This window comes from Chionomys nivalis, chromosome 8 (assembly GCF_950005125.1).
Source record: "Chionomys nivalis chromosome 8, mChiNiv1.1, whole genome shotgun sequence".
Classification (NCBI taxonomy): domain Eukaryota; kingdom Metazoa; phylum Chordata; class Mammalia; order Rodentia; family Cricetidae; genus Chionomys; species Chionomys nivalis.
In genome coordinates, this window is record NC_080093.1 from 29,102,792 (window position 1) to 29,116,313 (window position 13,522).

General features: G+C 47.4%; 1 pseudogene; it reads right to left on the reverse strand.

Annotated features, from left to right (window-relative positions):
• Nucleotides 1-1,043: 1,043 nt before the first annotated feature.
• Nucleotides 1,044-13,522, reverse strand: part of LOC130879284 (ferritin heavy chain-like) — a 31,633-nt pseudogene continuing 19,154 nt past the window's right edge.

Consider the following 13,522-nt stretch of genomic DNA (forward strand, 5'->3'; position numbering starts at 1 on the left):
ATTGTTTTTCTTCCTAAATGAATACCTCTTTCCAGGTAACCATATGTAAGAATGTGAGTAAAACTGAGAGGTACCCAGACACCTTGTAATATGTATGTATGTATGTAGCTAGCCAGTTCATACTCCATCTGCACCTCATCAAGCCTTACTAAGTCAGCAGCCCTCATTGGTACCCTGCTCCTGTAGTACAGGGGTATCACCTGCTCGCTCTCTTAACCTCCCACCTAGAAATCTATACTCAATTTCTTCCTAAAATTCAGCCTCTGGGGACCATAAATTTCATTCTTCAGATTTGTGCAGTGGAGACCCTGAAAACCACTGGGTCATTGTATGAGCATCCAGCACCCCAATTCCTGGGCTTAGTTCATCAAGAGTCAAGGAAGGGTCTGTCACTCTTAAGGATACCTCCAAAATTTCCTGTATCTCTGGGATACCCTTTGACATACTGATTTTTTTTCATATTTTCTTTTCCAAGGGTCTCTCTGTCTCTGTCCCTCTCTCTATGTCTGTCTCCCTCTGTTTCTCTGTCTCTCATTCATACACACATACACATCACACAAACATACACACACATAAATGCACACATGCATACATTCTCTCTCTCTCTCTCTCTCTCTCACACACACACACACACACACACACTTGCTAGGCTATTGTGTGCTCATTACTCCTCAGGAAAAGTGAGAACACTCTGGTCCAGTGCACAGCTGCTGACAACCCTTTGTCAGTCAGCTGTGCCTCTAGAAAAGAGTCCCACAAACTGGGAGCCGACCGTGAGCGGAATTCATTGGCTCACGGTTCAGAAGGCTGAGAAGTCCAGCATCAAGGGGCTGGCATCAGCCAATGGCCTCTTGCTGACTCGTTACATGGTAGAAAATCTGGAAGACAGAACAGCAGCAAAGATTCAGAGCACCAAACTCCCTCCTGATCAACTCACAAATTCCCTCCTAGCAAAACAAAAAAAAACAAACTTTTTTTGGGGGGGGGGTACCAAAATTTTTTATTTGAAGAAATGATACAAATTAAAGAACTTAAGTGGATGTTTTGGTGCGACTTATAGAAAAGATAAAGGCAGACCGACACGCACGCACTGCCTCAGTGACCAGTAAAGTCACCTGTGGCTTTGGGGAAGTCAGCTTAGCACTGATTACTGAGTCCCAGGGTGTGCTTGTCAAACAGATATTCTGCCATGCCAGCTTCAGGGGCTCCCATCTTGCGCAAGTTGGTCACGTGGTCACCCAGTTCCTTGATGGATTTTACCTGCTCACTCAGATAATGCGTCTCAATGAAGTCACACAAGTGGAGGTCATTTTTGTCAGTAGCCAGTTTGTGCAGTTGCAGTAGTGACTGATTCGCACTCTTTTCCAGGTGCAGTGAGCACTCCATTGCATTCAGCCCGTTCTCCCAGTCATTACGGTCTGGTTTCTTGATATCCTGCAGGAAGATTCGGCCGCCTCGTTCATTCTGCAGCTTCATCAGTTTCTCAGCGTGTTCTCGCTTCTCATGAGATTGGTGGAGAAAATATTTGGCAAAGTTCCTCAGAGCCACAGCATCCCGGTCGAAGTAGCAAGACATAGACAGGTAGACGTAGGAGGCGTATAGTTCCAGGTTGATCTGGCGGTTGATGGCAGCCTCCGAGTCCTGGTGGTAGTTCTGGCGCATTTGAGAGGGAGACGCGGTGGTCATGGCAGCGGCTGGGCAAGGCGTGGTGGTGACGCTGGAGCAGTGGAGGTGGCAGAGGGTTCTGGCTTGGAGCAGCTGGCTGGGGTCGGAGGGGTGGAGCAACGGGTTCTGTTCAAGCGATGTGGAAGCAGGAAACCGCGGCGACTCTGCGTGAGAACGTCTCCTGATTATCTCTTTAAAAAGCTTTCAACGATGTCACAATGCTTGTGTTTCAACACGACGTTTGTTTGTCTATGGTTGAGTCTCCCTGTGTAGCCCGGTCTGGCTTTCAGCTCCTGTTTCCAGGTGACCCTTCTACTTTAGCTTCTTGAGGAGCTTTGAGCGGAGGCACGTGGCACCATGGTGGGGCTCTACGTGAGTGGAAGACTCATTCAAACCATAGCAACCAACCCTCCCCTACAGTACCGAAGATTCCCTGACCTAAAACAGGGTGAGGACGTCGAGAATGTGATGAGACAAGGCCTCAGGGCGAGGAGCAATAACTTCCCTGAGGCAAGAGAAAGCAGGTTATGGGCCAAGCTGCTTACTTACATCCTGGGAGCAGATGTGTCCCCAGCTGAAGGTGCCAGAAGGCACAACCGACGCAGTAACAGCACTTGCCAGAGGCAAAGAGCAGAGCCCTATTTGAACCTAGCTTTAGTGAGGTTTGTTCCCAGCGCTCCACCGAAACCCGTTCATTTGAAGGTCCCAGGCGGCTGTGAGAATCTCAAATCTCTCTCTCTCTCTCTCTCTCTCTCTCTCTCTCTCTCTCTCTCTCTCTCTCTCTCTCTCTCTCTCTCTCTCTCTCCCCTCTCTCTCTCTCCTCTCTCTCTCTCTCCCCCTCTCTCCCTCTCTCTCCTCCCTCCCTCTCTCCATCTCTCTCCCTCTCTCTCCCTCTCTCTCCCTCTCTCTCCCTCTCTCTCCCTCTCCTCCCCCCCCCCCCCGTGTGTGTGTTTGTGTTCAGAGCCCTTCAAACTGGCCTTGTTTTGATTTGAGAGCTTCCTCTCAGCGACACTGACCCCTGACCCCTTGCCCTTACTGTCTCGGGCACAGCGGTTCTCTGATCATCTCACTTGACAGCTTGGCCTGCCTTGCAGCCATCACCCTTGCAGCCATCACCCTTGCCTCCTCACTGGACAGAGTTGGTGTCCCATATATGACCATGGATGACCAAAACACAAAGAACACCTTGTCTTTGGTCAGTGTGTGGCTGCTTGCTCATAGGTATGAGTAACTGCCTCTTCATAAACCTATGTGCACATACAACAGCAGTTGCCATGTGTCATCTTAGAAGGCTTAAGAGGTTTTTTTTTTGGGGGGGGGGTTGGGCAGTTGTGGCACACTCCTTTAATCCCAGCACTTCGGAAGCAGAGGCAGGCAGATCTCAGTGAGTCTGAGACCAGCCTGGTCTACAGAGTGAATTCCAGGACAGCCAGAGCTACACAGAGAAACCCTGTCTCAAAAACAAACAAAACCCAAAAAAAGAACATTTTTTTAAAAAATGTGAACTAGATGGACAAGGTGTTGCAACCTTTAATCTCAGCCCTCAGGAGCAGAGGCAGGAGGATCGTTGTGAGTTTGAAGCCAGCCTGCTCTATACAGTGGGTCCTAGGCCAGTCAGGGCTACAAAGTCAGACCTTCTCTCTGTCTGTCTGTCTGTCTCTCTCTCTCTGTGTCTCTGTCTCTCTCTCTCTCAAAATTGCGGATCAAAGGAGTTTAAACTGTTAATGTTTAAGATATCTATTATGGCATTATTAAACTCTAATCATTTAATAAACAGTGGCTGCTAATTCAACAAAAGAAATAGTTTCTTGCCGGGTGGTGGTGGCGCACGCCTTTAATCCCAGCACTTGGGAGGCAGAGGCAGGCGGATCTCTGTGAGTTCGAGACCAGCCTGGTCTACAGAGCTAGTTCCAGGACAGGCTCCAAAGCCACAGAGAAACCCTGTCTCGAAAAACCAAAAAAAAAAAAAAGAAAAAGAAAAAAGAAATAGTTTCTTTTTCTTCTTTTGGGGACAGTGCTTTGAGGCACTCAGAATGGTCCACTGTTTGACATGCTGTCGAAGGCTTTTCTACGATACAGCCTCTAACAAAGCTAGGCCACCTCGGTAATAGGATTGTTTATACCAAAAAGGTTGGGAAAGCACCCCGGCCAGGCAGACTCCCAGGGTTCGTGTCGTAAGACCTAAAGTCCTGATGATATTGTCTAAAATGAAGAGGCGGTCATTAGCGCCTACTGTGGCCCCTTATGTCCTAAGGGTACCTGTTACAGGACGGGCTGTGCTTTCTTACTGGGCAGGAAATGGTTGTGAAAGTGTTGAAGGCACAAACTCAGAATCGGCTTTTTGTAAGTTAAGAAAAACTGGGCAGGGTGGGGTGTCATGGGGGTGGGGAGGGGTGGGTGCTTGTGACTTACGGCCTCTGGAGGGGTGATCTGTGGCATCTGTAGAACTTCACTGACGGCCTCGTCCGCACACTGAGCTCAGCTCCTTAGTCTCCCATTCACTCATGTCGAGTTAGTGCCTCCGCCGGTCAAGTGTTAAATATTAAAGTGGATGAAACAGAGCTGGTGAAGTGACTGAGTGTTTAAAGCCACTTGCCCCCAGGTCTGGCCACCTGAGTTTGAGCCTTCGGACCCCAGGGCAGAAGGAGAAAACCCATTTCCTCAAGTTGTCCTCTGACTGCCACATGCGCACTGGTGCCTGCACCCCCCTCCCCCCACGCACACACAAATTAATAAATAGAACTTGAAAAATGAACGGACCAGAACTCATGTCAGCATTGTTTCCGCTGACAGTAAAATCAATGCCTAAAATTTACCCCACCTCCAAGTTCCTCTTTATAAACGTCTTTGAGATGATTGGACATCTAAGAAACCTTGACTAGGATCTTTAAAATTCTGATATCAGCACCCATGCGCAAAGGAGGTATGTTTTCCCAACGTGTATCCAAGGCCATGCTTACGTTTGCTTGACTCTGAGTGCTTGTTGAGAGTCAACTGGAATGGCTGTAAATGTAGCCGTGTAGCCTGGTCCTGTGTCCAGTGGATAGTAGCTAACACAGTGACTCCTAGTGCCTCTCTGCACGGACCATTAACCCGGAGCCAGGCCACGCTCATGCGAAATTAACACAGTGTTTCTTAAGGTAAGAAATAACGTAAAGCTTTGGAAAAGTTACAGTCAGTTGGGGCAGTAGGCACCGAGCACCTGGTACCCTAATTATATCTTTTCTGACTCACGGCAGGCATCGCTATCTGATCAGGGGCCTTTGCCACAGAACCTGGCTTCAGCTGTGGAATCTTCTCAGCAAAAGATGTAATCGTTCACCACCTCCAGGCCAGGAGAAAGAGGCGGGAGTCAAGAAACTCTTTCTTGTTTCCAGGAAAGGTTGCAGAGTTTTTGGGTGTCGTTAAATTCCACTGAACCGGTGTTAACCCACGTCTGAAACAGAAACTGTGTTTCATAGAACCATCCCATACAGTTATTATGGGACAGAGAAGAATGAGGAAGTGTTGGGAGATTGAGCAGAACAAGGCTCTCCTGGGAGAGCAGTGAGAGCCCCATCACTCACAAAAAGCCCAAAGGCCCACCTCTGCCTGCAAGGGAGTTCTGCTAAGGCATGCTTAAGACAGATACAATCTGGGCTGGGTTTGGGAGTTCTGTGGGTTTGTTTGGTTTGCTTTTTGAAACAGTCCTGGCTTGTGAACCATGCTGGCCTCACACTCACTATTGTCCTCTTGCCTCTGCCTCCAGCTAGGATCTTGCCTCACAAGGACTTTTGTTGGACCAGTGAGATGGCACAACAGGTAAAGGTGCTTGCTATACAAACGTGAGAGCCATAGTTCAGTCCCTAGAACTCAGTGGTAGTATGACGACCGGGGCTATGACGTACCCTGTCCCCCGTTCAACTAAAATAAATAAATAAAAATGAAAAGTGAATGCAGTAACATTTAAAAAAGGGTTTTCTTCTTACAAATAAGGAAGAAAAGAGGAGAAGAGAAAGCACAATGAGAGAGAAGGGGAAGAAGGAAACACAGCCTGGAGGCAGAGACACCCGGGTAAGGGCTACAGTTCGGTTAGGCCTCTTGCTCAATCTACATGAGTTTGCAGTGGGTTCCTAGGCTTCTGTAGGTCCCACAGTCTCACTTACAGGGCAGGACAGTCAACACCCACCCATCAGGGTTCCTGGAGGTGTAACATGACTTCAAGTTTATAAGGACCAGTGCCAAGCTGGGCACATAGGAAGGGTTTAGCAAACTCAGCAACTTGACCCTGCCCAGCTTCACAACGGTAGGAAGTGAATTTCTCATCCATTTATCCATCCTTTCAGGTCCCCTGAGCATCCTCACTTTGTGCCAAGCAGGAGAGAGTATGGGTTGATAGTAAACACTGTTTTGATGTAGGACCATCAGGAGGCCAAAGATGGCCGTTTTGCGCAATGTGAATGGGGGGCCTCCCTCATCCTTCAGACTTCTCCCACAGATTTACCCCCTTTGCTTTTGAGGGCACCTTTCCAGACAACCCGGACATACACCCCAGTGTAGTGATAGCAGCGGGCTGCGTCCTGCCACCTGGCTAGCTTTACCCGAAATAATTACACAGAAACTGTACTCTTTTAAACACTGCCTGACCCATTAGTTCCAGCCTCTTATTGGCTAGCTCTTACATATTGATCTAACCCATTTCTAATATTCTGTGTAGCACCACGAGCTGGCTTACCAGGAAAGATCTTAACCTGCGTCTGTCTGGAGTGGGAGAATCATGGCGACTGCCTGACTCGGCTTCTTTCTCCCAGCATTCTGTTCTGTTTACTCCGCCTACCTAATTTCTGCCCTATCAGGCCAAGCAGTTTTCTTTATTAACCAATAAAAACAACAGATAGATAAAGACACTCCCACATCACCCCAGAGGAACAGGTAGGCCTCTCTGGCGTACAGTGGATGCGGGCTCACAGAAGGAGCACTGGGAATGTTTGCCGGCTCTGTGCGTCCTGTACTGAGGCCGGAGCAGGACGAGAGGAGTCCTACCTTTCCTAAAGAAGTAACCTGGATGCCAACAGTTCTAGAGTATCCTGACTGGTTCTCTTCTGCAAGTCCTAAGAGTCCTTATGAGTGCCGGCTCCATGTGCTCTTATTAGGTGAACCCCAATAGCGCTCACCCTCTCTGTGACACTTATCAGACTCAGAGCCCTTTGCGCCACAATCTTCTGCCTCCGGGACATTCTCACTGACCTTAGCTTACTCACTTTTCATGCTGGGGTCATGGTAGCCCTGTATGTACTTTAGGAACAATGGCCCAGTGTTGGGTAACTCAGTGCTTGCAATGGCTTTGTAACTTCTTTGAGTGGTGAGCATTGACTGCATTTAATGCCCAGTCAGGCTCCTAACAGGTCCACACAACCCAGGATTTTTATGGAGGCAGCCCACACTTACAACTGAAAACTTATTCAGAATATTGTGAGGTGTTCTTTGCTTGGCAAGTTTTAAAAACATTTACTTGGAAAGGGAGGGCATGTGTGTACCCTGGCACATGTTGAAGGGCAACTTGTACAATTCAGTTCTCTCCTTCGAACATGTGGGGTCTGGGGATCCAACCAAGGTCATCAGACTGGGTATTTCCTTATCCACTGAGTCATCCAGCCAGCCCCTATGTGATGTTTTAAAAATAGCTCAATTGCAAAGTTCTTTACTGTGAACTACAGAGATGACAGCATCATGTCTCAATGGCCGAAGGATGGACATCACTCCCCATCTGCCGTATGGTGGAGTGAGCGAGAAGAGCTGCCCTCCCCATCTCCCACCCCTCATGGCCTGTAGCGGGTGGGAAAGCTGGTCCTGAAGTCATGGAGGTGAGAGCTGGCCTTGCCCCTCACCAGCCGCAGCACTCCAGGGAATGGGCACCTCGCCTGGGCCACACAGTAAGGCTGATCCTCTTGGGGGTGCAGAGCAAGAGGGCTGACCCTCCCCCATCTGCCATGTGGTGGCATGAATGAAGGAAAGATGCCCCCCCCCCCAGCCCTTGTTGCCTGCAGCAGGCAGGAGAGCTGGCCCTGGTGGCGTTGGTGCAGGTAAGCCAGTCCCAGGTGCATGAGAGCAGAACTGGCCCTGTTTCTTGCTGCAGTGGGTGAGCTGGCCAGGGCAGTGCTGGAGACCTCGTCCTCGTGGTGTCAATGAGAGAAAGCTGGCAGGTTGACCAATCCAGCTACCACCCATGTTGTTGGAGGCTGCCTGTTTGTTCCCGGATGCTCTGACCCGAAATAGCCACACAGAAACTGTATTAATTAAATCACTGCTTGGCCTATTGGCTCTAGCTTCTTATTGGCTAGGTCTTACATCCTAAGTTAGCCCATCTCTATTAATCTATGTATCACCACATGGCTGTGGCTTACCAGGTGAAGTTCCATCCCCATTGTCCGTCTCCAGCGGGGCTACATGGTGTCTCCTGACTCTGCCTTCTTTCTCTCAGTATTCACTATAGTTTTCCCTACTTCTATTCTTTCCTATCAGAGGCCCAAGACAGTTCCCTTATTAACCAATGGTATTTGCAGCATATAGAAGGGAATTCCACATCGCCTCCCCTTTTCTGTTTAAAAAGAAAGGTTTTAACTTTAACATAGTAATTACATATCACAAAATAGTTATCAAGCAAGAATTACAGTTACAATATTTATATATACTTTCTCTTTTATCATAACTAAGAAAAACTGTAACTATCTATTCAACTCCATCAAAGACTCCAGAAAGAATAAACAGGAAGTGCATTGTAAGCAACTTCCAAAACTCTAGAATTGACAGAGATATCTAGCTTCCTGGACAGTCACCCAAAGTTCTTCTGTACCATTGGGACATCCATCTTCAGCCTACAGGCCCATAGTATCCAGCAGACTTTTCCACAAAGCAGGAAATTTCAAAGACAGTTCTGCCTATGTTGGCAGTTTGTCAGTCACATTTTTCTGTGTCCTGAAGAATGCCTTAGCAGACTCTTTCATGAAGCAGGAACCCTGAAGCATCATCTCACCTTTAGGCAAGTTCAGCAGTCCTCTCTCTGTGAGTCCTGCATGTCCAGTTCATACAGCATAGCATCAAGCAGTCCAGGCAAGAGCAGTTTCTTGTCCAAATGGCTTACAAACTCCATAAGGAGCCTCTTCAGTGCCCATCTTCTTCTTGAAGTAGATTGGGGGGTTATTAGGAGTACACATTGCTGGGCATTCAACATCTGCCAACTCTCTAGGGACAAGGCCCTGGGATCTGTTTACATAAACTTTCCAGGTGAAAACACCTTCCTGGAGAATCTAGCATAATGACATTTTGTGTCCACATGCTGATAATTCTGAGATGGAAGCACTTAAGAAAAGAGTAAGTCCTGGAAGCTCGCTTTGCCTTCTTCCCTTCTCCTAAAGCAGGATATAAATGTCCCTGCACCTCCTGTGCCCGAATGATTGCCCAAGGCCCAGAGCTGGAGAGTTGGTCTTTGGATACGTTTGCACAAACAACCTCAAACAATTCTTTCCCCATGTGTTTCTCGCCTCTGTCCTACAATGTCCCACCTCTCGAGGCCAGCTTTCACATTTCTGGGAAGCCCCTTGTGGATAAAAGCATTAACACTGATAAAGGGGAGGCCTTCTCTCCTGTCATATAACTTTTGTCAGCTTAATAGAGCCCGACCTCCCCCAGCCACTAAACAACTAAATTAAGAAGAGTTTCCCTTTTCCTACGCTCTGAAAGAGGGAAGGATTTCTCTTTGGGTTACAAAACTCCGCCCCGGGGTGGTGAACACAATCCCTCTGTTGCTCCTCCAAAGCCTTTCTTAGCTTTCTTGTTTCAAAAAGCAGATCTGAGATAGCTTAACGAGGCACACATAATACGAGGTTAAAAAAACAAAGGGCGGCCAGTGAGGCGGCTAACTGTAAAGGTGCCTGCCCCAGCAAGCATGGGTTCTATCCCTGGAGCCAGCGAAAGGTGGAGAGAACTGACTTGGCTACTGTCTGTTGTCGCTTGTCCAACCTCCACACACCTGTTGGCTGCACCCTCCATGACCATCTCTAAAAATAAAACGATGAAAAACAAAGCCCCAAGATTTGCCAGCTATTAATTTCAAACACTCTTCTTTGACTAGCTTCTTCCTGACTACAGTGTTGGAGCATAGGAAAACCTGCCGCTTACCCATGCTGGAAACACATCCAAAGGGCGGCTTATAAACTTAATGTCCTTTAATCCTAGCACCTGGGAGGCAGGGGTAAGTGGATCTCTGTGAGCTGGAGGCCAGCCTGGTCTACAGAGCTAGTTCCAGGACAGCCAAAGATATACCCAGTGAAACCCTGTCTCAAAACAAACAGAAAAACAAAAACAAAAAAAAAGAAAGAAAAGTCAGATGAAGTAGCAACATTTGATCTAAAATTGATCACAAAGCAGTATTAACGACTCGCCCTAGAGTAGCTCATTTTTTTTTTTTTTTTTTTTTTTTTTTTTTTTTGGTTTTTTCGAGACAGGGTTTCTCTGTGGTTTTGGAGCCTGTCCTGGAACTAGCTCTTGTAGACCAGGCTGGTCTCGAACTCACAGAGATCCGCCTGCCTCTGCCTCCCAAGTGCTGGGATTAAAGGCGTGCGCCACCACCGCCCGGCTCCTAGAGTAGCTCATTAACAAATTATTTCCTAGTTATCTATTTCCTAGTTAGTCAGCAACTCTGCTCTGTTGTTAAAGACATCTCATGCTTCTGAAGAAGCTCTGTTTTCTTTGATTGGGGTGGGAATGGCCTCAAACTTACTGTGTAGTCAGAACTGGGTTGAATTTGTCACCTTTTCCTCCCGAATGCTAGTAACTGTCTCAGTCCACGGCCAGGCCTTGGCTGTGGAGGGTTCTTTAAACGTGTGTGGAATGACTGGTTGAGATGGGAGCCTTCTGCTTTCGTGGACTGTTTCTGGAGTCTACGTCTTCTCAGTCTTGCTTCCCTCTCTTCCTTGTCCCCTCCTCATCTTCATCATCTTTAACTTTCGCTTGTGTGAGACAGGGCCTCTCTCCCAACCTGTCCTTGAACTCAGGGTTCTCCTGAAGAGCAGCCTCCCTACTGCTGGAATTGCTGGTGTCATTTCTGTTTTGTTCTGTTTTGTTTTTTCATTCTCTGACTTGAGAGGGAGGAAATGTTTTGATATGTCTTCAGATAATGTAATTTATTAATTTTTTTTTTTTTTTTTTTTTTTTTTGGTTTTTCGAGACAGGGTTTCTCTGTGGCTTTGGAGCCTGTCCTGGAACTAGCTCTTGTAGACCAGGCTGGTCTCGAACTCACAGAGATCCACCTGCCTCTGGCTCCCGAGTGCTGGGATTAAAGGCGTGCGCCACCACCGCCCGGCTAATTTATTAATTTATAAAAGGATAGGAGAGATTGATAAACATTTGTTTGGGGGAAGAAAGCAGGCTAATAGAAACGCAGAAGGTGAGTGGACGAGGAAAGATGAGTCGGTGGTAAGATCATCAAAACACAGTTCATAAAGTGCTATGTAATTACTGACGTCAAGCTCGGAGCTGGCCTTGAGCTTTGGAGCAGAAGGAACAAGGAAGGGAACAAACCAATCATAAGATTTATTCTGTGCACAAATTAGAAACACCCCAGAGACTTTGCTTGACATGTCTGATGCATGTCCTGGGGGACCAGCAAGAGGGGACAGCTTAGCCAAGGTCTCCCCACTCTGGCTTTGCCACTTCCTCCTCACCGGTGTGTGGATGGATTTGATGTTCCATAGCTCTGGGGTTTCCAGGAACCCAAACTCTAGCGTCCTCACATAGTCCACGGCAAGGGTACAGACACAGTGTTGAGATCACCCTGCCTCTGAGCTGTAGGACCTGTTTTCTAAAGGGCGTTTCCAATTATGATGGCCCTTTAGATAACTTGAGAAACATTACAGAATTATGATTACCTAGGCGCCACTCGGATTAACAGAACGTAGACCATTAGTGCAGGGCTCCTGTTAGTCTTAGGTACAGTGGGGATAGAAAAGTACTGACGGCCAGGTTCCTAGGAAGGTCACCTTTGACCTTGGATCGGTCACCTGGTCAATGCGCACTCTCCCCGCCCCGCATCTCAGGCTTAGGGATTCTGTGTTACAAACAAGAGCTCCAGGACCTTTCCACGCGGTGGATTCACAATGATCCACTGAGTTTACAGAGGGAAGATCTGGATTCCAATCTGCCCTGCCCCCGGCAGCCTGATCCAGGCTCTCGAGCACTGTGGTTTGCTTTCTTCATTGGAGAAATGATTAGAGAAATGATTAGCTGTACGAACATCTCAAGATGACTCATAGATTTTCGATTAGAGAACCACAGGTCAGGGGCTGGATCCCATTCATTGTTGCGTTTCCAGCTCGTTGATCAACGGGACGCGTGGTAGACCAGAAATGACTCATTTGGGAAAAGCAGACTGAAAAGGATTAAGTACATTCGCGGCCACTAAGTATGAAGTTTTACTAAGGTGTGAGGGGAAGGACTGAAACCCATGTGTCCTCATTAATATCCTGAAATCCTGGGTTCATTTTGTTCACATTGTCTTGATGAGCACAGTGATGTATTTGATCTTAGTGCACAGGACATTCTTTGGCCTGTTTTCTGCTATCGTGTGTCAGAATGTGGGTGGGTTTACACATGATTTGGCTAGAAGATACTTAAACTAGCATTAAAAACTTCTGTAGCAACCCAAGGTGTCAAACGTCAGCAGACTGACTTATCTTTTATAATATACGTGGTTCTCAAGTAAACCTGTTGTAACACTATGGGATTAATTTTTAATATGCTATTTTAATTTACTCTTTGAGAACTTCATTTATGCATATAATGTATTTCAATCATCCCCCCCCCAATTCTTTCTAACTCCTCCCAGATTCCCCCCTTGTGTATCCTTCCCTACATCATGTCTTATTCTAACTTTCTAAAAATTTTAGAGCCCACTGAGTCCACCTGGTACTGTCCATGTGTGCAGAGGCGTGGGGCCATCCATTTCAGGATGGGCAACCTAGCAGAGACACACTGGTACAGAAAATCAGCTCTGCCTCTCCTGGCAGCCATCGATTGCCAAGAGCTCCTCAGCGAGGGGGTGGGAGCTTGTATGCCCCTCCTCCATCCCAAAGCATGAGTTTTATTAACTAAGAACAACAGTCTATTGAAACCTGGGTATCCCTTAGTAATAGACTTATTTTTAAAGACAAGGCCTGACTTCAGGCTGACCTCAAACTCATGGCTGAGAATGACCTTGAACTTTTGATCCTCCTGCTTCTACCTCCCAAGTGCTAGAATTACAGGCATGTGCACCGTGGTTAGCTGGAAATATCACCTTGCAAATAGCAACCAAACCATGACCTTGTTTATGTAAAATGTCCGTGGTTAGTGCACACAAAACCTTATTGAGATAGGCGATATGGACAGAGTAAGGACTGGGTCAAGGGCTGAGCGGGGGCTTGGCATTATTGCTGACCTGGAACTCAGTGTGTTGTGTTCCTCGGCTGGATCAGTTCCTCTCCCCAGGCCCTGCTTTTAGTCTATGTCCGTTTTAGTCTAATGTCCGTTCACTCTCTCACAGGCTTAGATCGCAAACTGTCTGGTAGAACTCAGCTACCAACAACTTCCAAATCCTAACAGGCATTTGAGGGGTGGGGTGGAGGCAGAAAAAGGTCATTTAGCTCAGTGGTTAAGAGTTCAGCTCTAAACATAAAAACAAAACAGCTTACAATTCCCCATAATCACATGGAAATCGGAAACATGAACAGCAATAAATGAATCACTGATAAAAACCACCGACGAGCCTTTCTTTCTACACCCCATAACTGGCTGTCTGCGTCCTCCATAACTGGCTGACTGGGTCCCCCATAGCTGGCTGGCT